This window comes from Dunckerocampus dactyliophorus, chromosome 21, assembly GCF_027744805.1.
Source record: "Dunckerocampus dactyliophorus isolate RoL2022-P2 chromosome 21, RoL_Ddac_1.1, whole genome shotgun sequence".
Taxonomy (NCBI): domain Eukaryota; kingdom Metazoa; phylum Chordata; class Actinopteri; order Syngnathiformes; family Syngnathidae; genus Dunckerocampus; species Dunckerocampus dactyliophorus.
Window position 1 is genome coordinate 7191445 of NC_072839.1, and position 15729 is coordinate 7207173.

The window sequence follows — 15729 nt, forward strand, 5'->3', positions numbered from 1 at the left end:
TCATCCCTTGTGCCTCATAACCGTCTTTGTCAACAATCAGGTCTTCAAGTCTTCGTCAAGGTAAAAGTGATCTTATATGTATTTCAAATTGTTTTTTCAAATAGTAAATGATTAAAAAAAGTGTTTTGCGTTAACATTTTTGGGTGTTGGTCATGGATTAAATGGAGTTGCATTATTTCTTGATTCGGTTAGAGTATGTTTTGGTTTGACTCTAACCTTCTGAAACGGATTATTGACGCGACCTTCCACTGCATTGCGACTGGATGATGACTAGTCCTGGGTGTACCTCGCCTCTCACCCAAACTCAGCTTGGATAGGCTCCACCTCAGCCATGATGCTAATGAGGACAACAAACAGCTGCAAGTTGGAGCAAGAGAGAGAAAATACCCTTATTACTGGCTGTCAAGTGCATGCCAACGCCACAGTTGGTACTATAATCACTATTGTCCTACACTCGAAAAGAACACAAATAGGCGAGTGTTTTTTTTGTGTGATTCACATTTTTCATTTTACTGAGGAGAATTACTCATAAGTTTGCAGAAGATTTCCATCCAAGCCCAAAAATATACATGGGAAGTCCACGACTGGCGCTTTCTTTGCGACGGAAATCACTCAAAGCGGACCCCGGAGCCTCAAAACAGTGAGCCCCTGATACAGCCATGGCCTAAAGGTCCCAGATTGATTGTTATGGTTCATTTTAGGAATCATGAAAGCAGTTTACACAAAAACTAAGCAGTTTTAGGTTTTGCATTTTGTTCGACAGTCTGTTTGCTCTGCTCGTACAGTTCGTTTTGACCGAGATTGCGTCCACACCGACCAAAGGACTAAACCAAAGAGGGGGGCTGCGACTGCCTGAGAGATGGGTCTCAGTCTGCCCACCAGCAGACTAGTCCTGAGTGAGGCAAGTGTGAAAACCGACTAAAGGACCAAAACACCGGCTAGATGTATCACCAAATGCGACTGTAACCAGGTGATGCGTATCAACACCCACAGAAAGCTGAGTGAAAATCATCAAAAAATAAGATTTAAATGTAAACCCAGAAGCGTAAATACAGTACTTAAACATACCTGGCAGTTTCCAACAAAGGGATTGTGTTGCTCAATTCAGTTTGGTTAATTTGTCAGAAACGCAGTCTCCTTGCAATAACTTTTTGACGTCTTTATATAATTTGTATCGTCTTTGTTACATCTCGGCTGGTAAAATGTCAGCTGGTAGAAAATCTGCTGTAGAAAGGAAGGTCATACAAGTGTATGTGACGTAGAAAATGTCCTGTGTTTTGGGTACGTGATTACAGACAATGTACACATCACATACGCCGTCCAGTCGAGGCGCGACCCCATGGGTGTGATTTACTAAGACCATTATATGGTTTAGTGAAAAAAATGAACGCAATCCCGACCGCGCAAAAATGACCCTGATGTATCTTTAAAAAAATGTTGGTCCCGGCCAGAGTACCGAACTAAAACCGAGGTGTGTACTGCACCGTGATTATGGCGTACTTTGACATCCCTATTAATTACATTATAGCCTAAAATACACTAGAAGCCCACTACAAAAACAGAATAAATCTATCATATTTACAGCTTTACATTCAAATCCTTAAGGTAAAAATAATACATAACAAAAGAGGAATGAAATAGTAAAATGATTGACTAAGATGAAATAGCATTCACTTAGCTTTAGTTACTGATGCCAAAGGTAAAATAGGTATTAAATATGGCTTTGTTGTTGACGTTACATGGCGTGTTCAATCAGCATCTATCTTCTATAAGTTTCCATTGGGAAATTTGTGCCTGCTCATGAGAAGCAAGAGTCAGGTCTGATGTCTCAAAGGCACGCTGTGCCAGAATTCAAAAATAGGTAGGAGTCTCACAGGGTATAAGCATGCATGTTCCCACATCGTACGCGTAACGCATGCACGTGGCTGCACATTAGTGATGGGTATTTTGCCTCTCTTAAGGGACTTGGTTTATTTGGCTCGACGCCCTAAGAACATGTCTACTCAGATTCTTGGTTTGCTTTAAAAATGTGTAAAATTTATTTCTGATGTGTTTTTTGGTTTTAATTTATATTACTACAGATTGTGACAAAAACAAATTATAAAATACAAACACAAAAACCCATCTCCGTTAAGACAAAAGTGCCAAATTGCTTGAATTTGTTGGAGGGACACGCTACGCTGTGGAGAAATGGTGGCTTATTCATTCAATGAAGTCTTGATTCGAACAAAAGAGGTGCATGACTCACAAAAAAATACAAGGTATGAAATAAACCCTAGGTTCCCAAAGTGGGGTACACGTACCCCCAGGGGTACGCCAACTGTCATGGGGGTAGGTGACTAGAAACACACTTACGAGTGCGCCTGAATGCGTCACAGCACAAAGCTCACAGTCAGAGCAGAAAGAAGGAAGGAGACAGATCCTACAAGTCTGTTGAACACTTGTTTCTGTAAGTCAAGAGCACAACTTACAGTATTTGTGTATGTGAAAGTGAAATGAGTGACGCGAGTGTTGACACATACCGACCTCGGATGATAATAGATATCACTTCATTCACAATCATCGGATAAAACATTGAACACGTGGTCTCAACAGACAAAACCTTCCAACTTCAGTGGCAGAATGATAATTATTCTCAGAGAGTTTGTACCCGCCTCTTATCTTTCTGAAACTCGAGCTCTGAGGATCAGTTCATCTCTTTCATGCCATTATGATATAAGATTTTCAAAGAGAAACTCAGTAGCGCAGTCCTCTACATCTAACCTTTATCGCAGATGAAAAAGCAGAAACTTAGCAAGCAACTCCATATTCCTCTGCCTCCTTTTTATTCATGTTCTGTATATTTTCTTCACTACTTTTTCATGCTGGGAGGATATTAAATACAAGATAAAACAGCGAGTCCAAGTACTGGCATGCATGACTGATAGTGTTTCATCTTATGGAAAACACCCTTTTCAGTTGCTCTTGAGACTGTATGATTTTGCTGTCACTTGTCTGATAGGGAGTGACAAATGTTCCTCAGACAAGGGTGGTGCCGGAGTCACTATACAATTCAATCAACCTCCCAAATTATTTTTGCATGGATGACATTAAAGCACACACTGTTAAACTTACAACCTACCTGGCATCTGGATGGAAGATCGAACTTGTTTATGCTGATTCATAAGGATAGTATTTCCGATAAAACACTGTGAACATGGTTGGTTACAAATGCAAGTGTGTTCCACTTGGTCTGTCGCCTGTCTCAGGGCCTGGTTGTCCAGAGGTTCTGGTTGTCCAGAGGTCCTGGGACTCTGTTTTTGTTCGGGCTTTCCCCTGGCAGAGGAAATCTGTAAAGCATGTAAGGGCATCTAGATCAACAATACTATTTGACCCATTGGCTGGACAGGACAGGTTAAAAAATGAAAATAAGATTCTGTGTCAATTGACTGCTCAGGAGTGTTTTTAAAGCACAAAGTCACATATGGGCTAATAATTTTGACTACCTCATTTTTCATCAACTCTTTATTAAAGACTTATTGTATTTTATATTCAAAAGTATATTCAAAAATAACTCATGAATGGTTTACTCTTTAAAATTACAATGGGCAGTACTTTAGAGAAATGTTGAAAAGTTCTTGAGGCTAATGATTTTGACCTCACCCGAACAAGTTATGTGCTCTTGCTGGTTTTTAGCAAAAGCTATTCTGACCCTTTTTGTCCCCTGGCACCGGGACGGAGGAATGATCTGCTCCCGATCGGCTTTTGTACTATTTGTTATTTGCTAACTTTGTCTTCCTCCAACCACTCTGGCTAATTAGCTGTGGTGTCAGCCACTCTGTCCTCCCTGTGTTTTGTATTGGTATTTTTTCTTTGTGGTGCATCATTAGTTTTTGTTGTATCTTTGGGTTTGTTAGACGTTTTACCTTCCTCATTTCGCTCTTTGCATCTCAGTCTTTTGTTTGTATTTTTTGCTTTCTTTGTGTTTTTTGTACATTCCTTTGTAGATTTTTTTTTGTGATAAAGACATTTCTGGCTTAGGTTCTGCATTTGGTACAGTGGTAAGGGGTAAACTGCCAGAGGTAAAAAAAAAAGGTCAGGTTACCCAAAACTTAAAAATAATGTATTTCCGAATTATACAAAAAGGCTTTTTTCAGGGACCACATATTTGTCAAAGAATATGCATATTTAAAAAATTATTTTTTGCCTAAATTTTCTGTCATGCACATTTAATTAACTAAAATATAAATACAAGGCATTCAGATGACACAGACAGGCGATTCCGGTGCATGCTTGTCAAAATAAAGAGCATTTGTAGGATATTTCAAATCGTTATCAATCTAATTGTGGTCAATATGTGCGTAAATAATAAACTACTGTATATGTGTATCTTTAGAACATATATATCCTTTAATACACTATATTACATAAAATAGTTGTCAAGTAAAAAAAACAAACTTATTTTTAAGGTGTGGCAGCTTTTATTTTGTAGTGGCGGGCGACCACGATCAATTACATGTAAAGGAAACCCTGCAAGCACCAGACTTGATCGCCAAAACAAAAGACTTTAATGGCATGGTTAAATTATCGCACACCAGGCCCAATAATCCCTGATAATAATCCCTCATACAAACACAGGTTACTGTTGCGGCCGTAACCTAGGCCAAGCTGAACCTTAACTCTGAATACATGACGCCACTTCCTGTCCGTCCTCCGCCACCACACATTTACAGCAAAACACACAAGAGCATGAGTCTTATTGATGTCTTAAATGGCTTATTTAGTCTAATTATATCTACTATAATGGGAAATATGAGTTATATAGTAAGTATAATATAGTAAGGCGACTATAAGGTTGTTATTTCATGTCAAGAGGGCTCCATAATGTTAAAAAACGTATTTAGAAGGTCATAAAGAGATTTATGCTGTAACATGCTGTAACAATGAAATTATTGTACTGCAAAATGAAGTGTGTTGCTACAAAAATGGTGCGAATAAGGCAATTAACAATTGAAGGGAGCCATCATGACATTTAAAAATGAAGGTCATTCCTACGACTACAACTGAATGAGAGGACAAGTTGACAAGGCTCACAGGACAATAGCTTAAAGCACAGCTTAATAGTGGTCGTAGTCAGCAAGTCAACTGTGAAGAGAAAACTTCGAGCTGCAGGTTTGACAGTAGGGATTGCAGCAAGGAAGGCATTGCTAAGATGTCAGAATAAGACAAAGAGGCTTCCCTGGGACATGAAACACCGCCACTGGACTACAGAAGACTGAAAGAAGGTATTATGGACTGATGAATCAAAATGTCAAATCTTGTGTTCATCATGCTCGATCTTTGTATGCTGTCGAGTAGGCGAAAGGATGGTTCCACAGTGTGTGCTGTCAACTGTCAAACATGCAGGAAGAAGTGTGATGGTCTGGGGCTGTTTTGCTGGATCCAGGGTAGGTGACTTGTACACAGTGAGCCAAAGCGGCTACCACAACATTCTGTAACGCCATGCAATACAAGATAGAGCTGTGAATTTACTGGTTGATGTATGTTCCAACCCTCACCTATGGTCATGAGCTTTGCGTCGTGACCGAAGGAACGAGATTGCGGATACAAGCTGCCAAAATTAGTTTCCTCTGTAGGGTGGCTGGACTCACCCTAAGAGATAGGGTGAGGAGCTTGGTCATCCGGTAGGGGTGCAAAGTAGAGCCATTACATCGAGAGGAGCAATCTGAGGTGGCTTTGGACATCTAGTCCGGATGTCTCCTGGACACCTCCCTGGTGAGGTATTCAGGGCATGCCCAGCCAGGAGGAGGCCCGGAACAGACCTAGGACACACTGGAGGGATTATGCCTCACGGCTGGGCTGGGAATGCTTTAGTATCCTCTGGAAGAGAACTGGAAGAGGTGGCCGCAGACCAAGAAGTCTGGGCTTCCCTAGGGCTTTCCCTGGGCCTGCTGGCCCCGCGACCCGAACTCGGATAAGCAGAAGAAAATGGATGGATAGATGGACGGTAAATCCCTCATTTATCGAGGTTAATTGATTCCAGACTGGATCATGATAAATGATTTTTCGACAAGTAGGATTCCTTCTTTATAAATCGAATATTTTCGTAGTTAGAGCGTAAAAAAACAGTTTACAAACTTTGCGATTATTATGCCTATTGTGAGATAATTTAAAGCCTGCAATAAAAGCCTGTTGTTCTGGCCATCAAGACTGGTGCTTGTATCTCTCACCGAACATTACAGTAACATTACTGATACCTACTGACCAGTGTTGAATACTACATATCATTCAGCATCTTTGAATGAGTCCTCTGAATGCCTTAAATGTTTATTTTAGTTAATTTAACCATTTTCATGCTAGAAAATGCTTCATTTAGGTTAAAAATTATAATACTAGGCCATATTTAACCAAGAAACAGGATGGTTTATTAAAAAATATATTTGGAAATTCAAAGTGAATCCTTACATATTTTGTCTTCTGTATTTTACACTTTAGATGTGCATTTTTATACTTGTTAATATTTTAAGCATACATCTTTGAACATGTCTGCTAAAAATGGAAGTGGGGCCACTGCATTGCATATGTGTATATATATATACATATATATGTGTGTGTGTGTGTGTGTGTGTGTGTGTGTGTGTGCGCGTGTGTGTCCGCATGTGTGCAATGAAAATAAAGCAATTTATCTCTTCTCATCCTATACTCATTCGATCACGTGTATTAGATGCAAATATATGATTCCTTATACACCAATAAAGTTTTGCGTCTTTTTCGAAAGCTTCCTGAAACGGAGAACAAAAACAGTTTACTTGCATTTGTTCGGCCAACAGCCAAGTATTGGTCTTGAATACGCTGAGACGCAGCTAGGTATTCGCTGTCAGTATGTGTTTCCGTCTGTGAAAAACTAATGAGATAAAGAACAAACTAGAATATCTTTACAGACAGTCCACACTTTTGGAAGAGCCAGGAGAGAATTAGAAATGACATTTTCACTGGTGAGTCTTCCTTCTGCTTGCTTGTCTCGGTGACCTAAAATGAATTGCTCAGCACAAAAGGGGAAATACATCATTACAGAATTCAGTTGAAATAAATGGCAGCGGCATCTATCTACAGGCTATTTTCTCTGCCTGGCCCACTCCTCATACAACTGTGACTAACTCATTGAGACAAGACATCTCCTGTCATGCATATTCACTGAGCATCAATCTCAATCCCTTCTTCTGATGCTGTCTGTCCCTGTGCACACAAAAATAGGGCTTTGTCAATACCGATGAGAGAACTTAAGAAATCCTCAGGGATGGTTTTGTGTGTTAAGCTTTTCAATTCCCCCCCAGCATTTCATTTTACAATGTGCACATATTACTAGAATTATAGCAAGCCAGCAGCAGAAATAAATAAATGTGTGTACCCCACGAAAGACAATGACTGCATGGACAGTCGCTGAAAAAACAATCAGACTATGCAGAACGACAGAACAAAGACAGCTGAGCAAAGTACAGAAATCCAAGAAGCCTGCCCAGATGCTTTTTGTAGGTAACAAAAAGCGGTCATGTTTGGTTAAAACAGGATAGAAATAAAATTGTTAAATGTCAAATGTTGGCTTCCCATGCAGGCAGGACTTTTGTACGGATCACGGTCATGATAGACTAGTCTCTGTGGTCTTTTCTATGACTGCTCAGCAAGAGCCTCTGGAGGATTGCCTCTCTGCTTCCCTTTGACAAATTATGAAATGATGTAGTCAGTCCCATCGGGGAGTAACTTATACAGCTCCTGGCCTTTGCCTGTAAACCAGACATGGTCCAACATCACAGATGAGGAAGCCTTTTTCCCACATAACCAATTGGCCCCTCGATGTCTGGGAAGATTCAAAAGGTCGTAAAAATAACATAGGAGTAGTTCATTTGGCCACACATTATATATTCATGGTTTAGGGCAGGTTCTATTTGTCTGCCTTCTCATCCTTGTGACAACAGTTTTATGAAATATGCACTATTAATAAGGCACTGGTAGCCAGCTTTCAGTCAGGATTATCAGTTGATAATGAAACTCCCAAAAAATCAACTTGCGTCTCCTTCTTTCAAAACACTGGAGTTGGTTGTAAGACCGTAACATTGTAGTGCCTGACCATTACCTGTGGAAAATCACTGTTAATTGAAAACTCAAAAGATAATGTTGCAAGTGTGTGCATGACTAAACAAGCACTATCCTGGGAAATTAACATAATAGATCAAATGGTTCCACTTTATTTCGCACTTGGCTTACCAATAAACTACCCAGGAAATTATTCAGGGATAGCATTAGTTTGAGGTTAGGGTTTGTGTTAGCGTTGGGTGAGATTTAGACGTTAGGAATTAGGAGTTAGGGTTAGGGCTATGCGGTGGCATAGCATTTAGCTGGCTTCATGTCTTTATGCAACACTTAATATACACTTGCACGTTTAGAGCTGATCATTTCAAAGGCATGCACTGTTATGCACATTTATCTAGCCCAGTGGTTCTCAATTGTTTCTGTCATGCCCCCACTGGGGGACAGCAATGTGTTTGCGCCCCTCCCGATTTAAAATACTATTGAGAAGCTGTTAATATCGATGTATTTATCTGTACTGTAAGGACTGAACTTGAAAGTGAATCCAGCAAACGCAAACAAAATGGAGAGCAGTGAAGGATACAAGCGTATTTAAGTGCCAAACTGCAAGCAGAGTATGACAAATTCATACATGTTGGCTGGTGTGCATTAATATTGAAATTACTCCCAGTACTCCCAGGGGGGTCCGCCTCACTATTTGAGAAGCACTGATCTAGCCCAACATTGTACAAAGATATGTAATAAACTGAGCATGCATGCATGTTTGGGGCTGTGGTCGGAAGAGACACTAAAGCAAATAGAATAAGCATAACACTTCATAAGTGAAAAATGAGGACCTGTAATAATATTCACACGGATTTCTTTGAGGGCAGCAACACGTCACCATAATCACAAGTCATTGTCTGTCACATGTCTGTTCACTTGTAGCCCGTAATAAGTGAAATCCATGAAATAGGCAAGTATATTTTTTTGACAATTATAATATATGTTTTAAGGCTGTAAAACTCCTCACCATACACTTTATACAATTTTCCCAGACAGGCATTAACATTTTCTCACATTTCTCTCTTGTTTAAACACTCTCAAAGTTCAAATTTTGTTAGAATTTTCATGATCAACCGACTAGCTTGGACACGATAATTTACGTTATCGTTGTTAAAATCGTTGTTTCGTTGTTTAAAAACATATTGCTCCTGTTGTCGTACTTTCCTCACACGGTTAGCTTCTTCTGTTTCTTCTATTGTTTACAGTATTGGCGGTTAGCAGTATGTTTTAGCATGTGCCTTATAATACATAAAAAATACATAAAAATACATAAAAAAAAAATATATATATATACACACTGTATATATACATAGATATACTGTATATAAATAATTTAATTATTAAAATAATATAACAATTATATTTAACATTTCGTTTTAGAGCTAATATTTAGATTTCTCACTTAGATCCACCATTTACTTTCTACTCTAAATATAAAGAAAGTTAAATGTGAAAAAAGTGAGCTAAATTTTAAAAATATATCTGCTTAAAAGTGTGAATTTTTACACTTGGCACCCCATATTTATTGTATTTATTGTTTGTTGGCTCTCTTTAACCATTCTTCCTGGTTGTTTCGACCATGTTGCTATCAAAGTAGTCAATGATCACACAAACTAAAAGGTCTATATAGCGTTGCCGCAAGAAAGTGAAACTTAAGTTTGTGTAGAAGTGAGAGTTACACTGTTATGAGTGATTGTGTGTGTCACAATTTTTTTCCCACCAGTCATATGTACGTGTTGCACAACTCTGTGCTCTGTGAGTGTGTATGTCAAGAAGGCTTTCTATGAGAAGCTATTTGACGGAAAATGCACTGAGCTATTACACTGAATCCATAGGTGTAGTCATAATATGTATGGAATACAGTTTCAGTATATTAAATTGTTCAAGGGAGGTAAAGCGTCGCAAGCTACTATCATCTCATTGGTACTGTACATACTGTACTCTATTTGTACAAATAGCGCATTAATGGCGGTAACTAATTTATTTAATTAATTACGTAAAGTTTTTTTAGCGTATTTAACGCATACGCATCATGGTAAGCCACTGCTCTCTGTTATGACGACAGACAGCGGCACAGTGTAGCTCCCCACAAAACAGAGTCTGTCGCTCCTTTATAACTTTATTCTGACCTGAACACATCAACAGCAGCGCAATTCAAACACCATATATGTATTTCCAACTCTAAACAAACTAAATAAACGTCTCTAGTCCAGTCGTCATTGCAACAACACTTCCTCGTTGATACTAGACAGACTGCGAGATGTATTCACGGACACTCCGAACATCACACCACTGTCTTTATTATGTGCGTATGTGTGGTCTAAATTGAGTCACCAACACGGTGCCCGCGGGTAATGACGAGCTGTACTCGTTTCATGCTCGTACTTGGCAAAAATGCATTATCCGTAATGGATAGTCGTCTATCCCTACTAGATACCTGCCACAATTCCTAATCTATGGCATATCTATGTTACATAGATGATACTTCGTGAAATCTGGCTTCATATAATGACAGAATCAAAACATTTCAAGCATGTTCCATCACTTGAGGAGACAATTTGTCAAAAAACAAGACTGTCCACACTAGCAAGTAGTCTTTTTTTACTTTTTGTGAGTGAAAACTATGATCTTATTCGAGTTGAACAACATTTTTCCAATGTTTAACTTTGAATTGTGACAAATAGACATTTATTTGTTCAGTCTGTTCTCCGGTCTGCTAGTCGGTGGTGTTGGTGGTGATCTTATATTTTTTGGTTGGGGAAAAAAAGGTAGTTTGGAGCCGAAGAGGGACAGCACCTTTAAAGCCTGTAAACAAGACAAAATTCATTCCATAATTCCAGCTTTCAACATACAGTGTCCATCCCGAATGTAGCAACAGTGCCATATTTTTAGATGCACAAGCAATCTAAACATGTGTCAGACAGAACTGTGACTTCAGGTCTGGAACTTTAAGACTCTGGAAAAGGTACAAACAGCCAAAAAGAGTAAAATTACCAACATTAAAGTATCACTATTGAAACATTTGTGGCATTGGTTTCTGTAAGATTGTTCAAGTGTACTTTGTGACTTTTCAGTGTGAGCCTCGTTTCAGAGTCTCTTCCATCTGACAAGATACTACAGCTCACCTTGACAGACTGCATAGACAGGACCCTTTTCTCCTGACAGGTGAACTTGAAGCATGTCCTCTTGAGATTTCATTCTCATCCTGCTTCTTTTTTTATTCAATTTTTAATCATATGGGCTTACCAAGCTCAAGGTGTCTTTTATCTAATGTACATAGAGGACTTACATAGTAATAAAGTTAGTCATGTGATTAGAGTGCGACGGTACATGGATTTGCAATCTGATTTTTTTGATACAGAACTTTTGGTTGGGTATGAAGGCGTACCCATTTCTCAAACGGTACATGATGAGTGATTACCAGGAAGTGTGCATTGCGTGTGCTCGGTAAACAAATACAAGAGTCATGGCTGGCGATAGTCTGCTGTTTGGGAACATTTGGCCTTCTTTCCTGGTGAAATACGTGCGTGAATTAAATGAACGTATTTGAGTGCATAATATTTGATGCCGACATGAATGTTTCGTAAGCAATAAAATTCGATTTAACTGCTAATTAATCACTTAATGAAATAAAACATTTTGAGTACAATCAATTGTCGATGGTAACCATCGTTGAATGCAGTTTTGGGCCTTTTTATGGGCAGTAAGTACAGCACAGGTGATTTTCTCATCTCATGCTGCACCCAAAATTACTCTCCAGTTCAGGCAGGCAAAATTGAACACAGCAGAATGGAATTTAAAGTGAACTATCACGCTGAGAAAAAAATCATGCGGGTCTGTTACGTCGTTCTGCCCCCTGACTACATTTCACACACCACTAAGGCCTTGGATTGGAGTGTGAGAGCTACGGCATGGGGACCTGTGGGGGTGGTGTGTGTGTGTTGGGGGGGGGGGTTGATTTGACACAGCACCCCTTAATTTTAACGACACAGGAGACGGACAACACTGATGGCCGGGGGGAGGGAGGGCAAGGTCCACATGACCATCAACCACCGGTTCCAGGGCATGATTGCTCCTCCAAATCTTAATCACACTCTAAACGTCTTCACGTCTACGACCGCATACACACACTAAACCACAAGCTGTTAGAGGGTCAGCCCGATAAATGGTTGCACTGGGGCAAGGCCACCCATGCCTCCCCATGTCCTCAAACGCCCTACATGCTGCTTTCTCATGGGTCTGTTATTGTGTGATTGCTGAAGAGCATTATTCTTATTCCGTCCCATTTTTTTGACACTCAACCTCGTCCACATTTCTTAACTGATTCAAAACATTCCAACATAAAAACATCCAGTTCATTCAGGACATTCAAGCTATTGAAGGCGGTAACACGAGGGTGATCCTGGAAGGCCTCCTTAGCCTCACGTCGAATAAAGACTCACTCATTTCAGATTCACGATACACTATGATTGACTGACGCAAAAATGTGGGCTTCTCGAGAAGGGAGAACATCTTGACGCATCATGGCTGCTCTCACATTCTAGCCTACATATACGGTCCTTGCCATGCTTGGACACAGGCTCCGGAAAAAGAAGACAATTCAAACTACAAGCACCTAAATGGGAAACTGTCAAAAACAAGCATGCGGTCTGAAACACGTCATGAATAATTGAATCAAACTTTTTTTGACTTGATTTTACCATGTAAGATCAATTGAGAACAGCTTCTCATTTACATTATTGACATTAGCACCCTTTGAAAGCTAAATGCTTGGCCCATCCGGTACAATTATCATTCTTCTAGCACTAAATCTCACTTGACAAGAAGCTTTATTTACTCTTTTCCATGATCAAATACAGTTATCCCTCGTTTATCGCAGTTAATTGGTTCCAGACCCGATCGATATAAGTGAATTACAGTGAAGTAGAATTCAGTATTAACAAACTGAATATTTTTGTATTTTGTTTAAGATGTTTTAAATATGTTTTTAGCATTATTAGAGCCCTCTGGACATGAAATAACACTCCTATAGTGACTTTTGCATGTATATAAGCCAATATAGTTGACATACTGTAATAATAGAAAATAAGACATCTTAAATAATAATAAATAAGACATCACATAGACTCACATGTTAGCATTGACAGAATACCCGGTGGTTATTGTCTCATCAATGTCACGTTCCTGACACCTAGTGGCCAGTGTAGTAGAACATTACTGCAATGGCACAGTGAACATTCACACAGGAGCTGCTGTCAGCCGCAACTCACGCCAGACGCTGGCACTCTCCACACTGCTAACCGTGCTAACACTCAGTAACTCTACAGTAGCTAGCTGATTTCACACACGTCCCTTCCCAGGCTCTAACTCTTAAAAGTGCACACAAGGTCACACTTATTACAGTACATATAGCATCTTCGAAATGCCTTTTTGTATTTTTGTTCATTTAGCATTTTTATGATTGAAAATGATTAACTTGGGCCAAGAATACATACAATTTGCTTAAATATGCATTTATTTTGACTACTAATAAGCTGTATTCAACCACAAAATAGTGATCATTTATTAAATGCACCGTCATGACTAAATGACGGTGCAAGGAAGCAAAGTAGTGACAACAAAAGGGAATCCCCGGCAGAAAGGTGTAGCTGGTGCCGAGCAACGAGAATGGCAAGAAGACGAGAGAACAGAGGCAGAACTAATGAATGGAATAACAGCAATACTAGACCATGGAAGTAGTAACTGGAGGCGGACGAGGAAGGAATGCAACGCTCAGAGTACTTGATGTTGTACGGAGTGTATGGAATTCGAGGAAAAGGAACAATCATTACTGAAGAACGTGATTAATTGGACAGCAGCTGCAGGTGAGTCTTGCACTTCTCTGTGCTAGAAGTAAAGGCATCTAAGGAGTAAACACAAAAAGAGACCAGTCGGGGGAACAAAAGACAAAATAAAAGAACGGAAAAACAAAATGCGACACTAATCTAAAGCAATACAGCTCTCACTTCCTAACAGACTGAAAAACACAAGGTTGAATTTCTCTTATTAAATACACAATCACATCCATTTGTATGCACACCAAAAAAATTCTCACTGCTTTTTTTTCTACCATTGAGTGAAGTTGAGCTCGTTGCCCTTGGCCACATCACTCATGGTGATGTGGAATGACACCAGCTGGGGCTTGCAGTTACCAGTCACTGAATTGCATTATTTCCCCTCCGGAAACACTCGTGACCATGTTCTTCTGTCTCACGGTATCTCTTGAAACGAAATTAGAACACAAGCACTGACACTGAGATAACAAAACATCAGAGATAAACCTTAATCACCTGAAACCATAATGTAATGCGTTTTAGTATCAGTAACTATACAACGTACAGTGTCAAACGAGTCACTACATGTTAGCAGAATTGATGCTGCAGGGGTTGAGACATTCAAAGTTATGTTTGCAGACTGTCAGATATTTTTTTTTGACTTGCACAAAAGCAATAGCAAGCTGTGTGCATGCTCTGATTAAAATACTTCATTTGCTTGCATGGCCCACTGGTCTCTCGGGGAAACTGACGCGCAAGCTGCTAATTGTTTCACAGTGTTTACCAGTTTGCCATCTATTGCCTCAACTGACAATTAAACTATAATTGGGGTGACAGTGAAGCAAAGCTGTTACATTTTTGCTGTTGTCATTGAGATTTTGAGCAAAAACAGATAACGATCCCTGTGACAGAAGTGGGGTGAATTCCTCAATGGGCCGCGTTATCACATGGCTAAGAAAGTCTGCAGCCAAAACAAAGACAGTAGTTTAGACAACAGATGTTCAAAAATAGAAATAGAAATAAATACCACGTGATTATGTACATAAAAGCCCATGGTGACACGCATAAAACATGCAATAACCACAGTATAACAAGTGTATTTGAACAAATGAAAGTGAAATACCATGAGCATTTTCTTGGACTGCATGTTTTAGCAGGGATGTCCCGATATAACTTTTTCAATCGCTGCCTTGAGTGTTGATATAAATCATGCTTACTGCATGATTGTGCAGTGTGGAACGTTAGAAAAGGCTTGATCAAATGATCTTTCGCACACAGAGAAGAAAAGGGCTGGTTCATGGGGCACAATGAATTGTGTCTTTTCTGGTATAGCATTGACTCTTTGTCGATCTGTGGGAGTTTCTTGTGTTTTGCAAATGTTTCGGACGGCGTTTGTTGCTTGGAAGAGCCATAGGTTTGTTTCTTCATCTCCGTGGTCTTTGCGAAAATCCTCATGCTGTTTTCTGTGATGCTGCTTCAAATGCGCAATGAGGTTTGGTCGTATTAAACTTCCCCGTTTCTGTACCACAAGAAGAAACTTGTGCATGACAAGTTTTGCACTCAGCTGAAGTGCTGGTGCGAAGTCTGGGATGGACCTCTTGTTGACCTCTCGGAGTGCCGATATAATTTTTTTTTAGCTAATATCGGCTATCAGATTGGGACACTCCCAGTTTTGGGTCATTGTTACATTGGACGACTTACCCATGACTCATTTTGAGTGTTCTGTCTGAGGCCAGAAAGTTCTCATCGAAGATTCTGTATTTCTTCAACCGGCATGTGGGGGTCGGAATTCTTTCAGGTTGGTCGA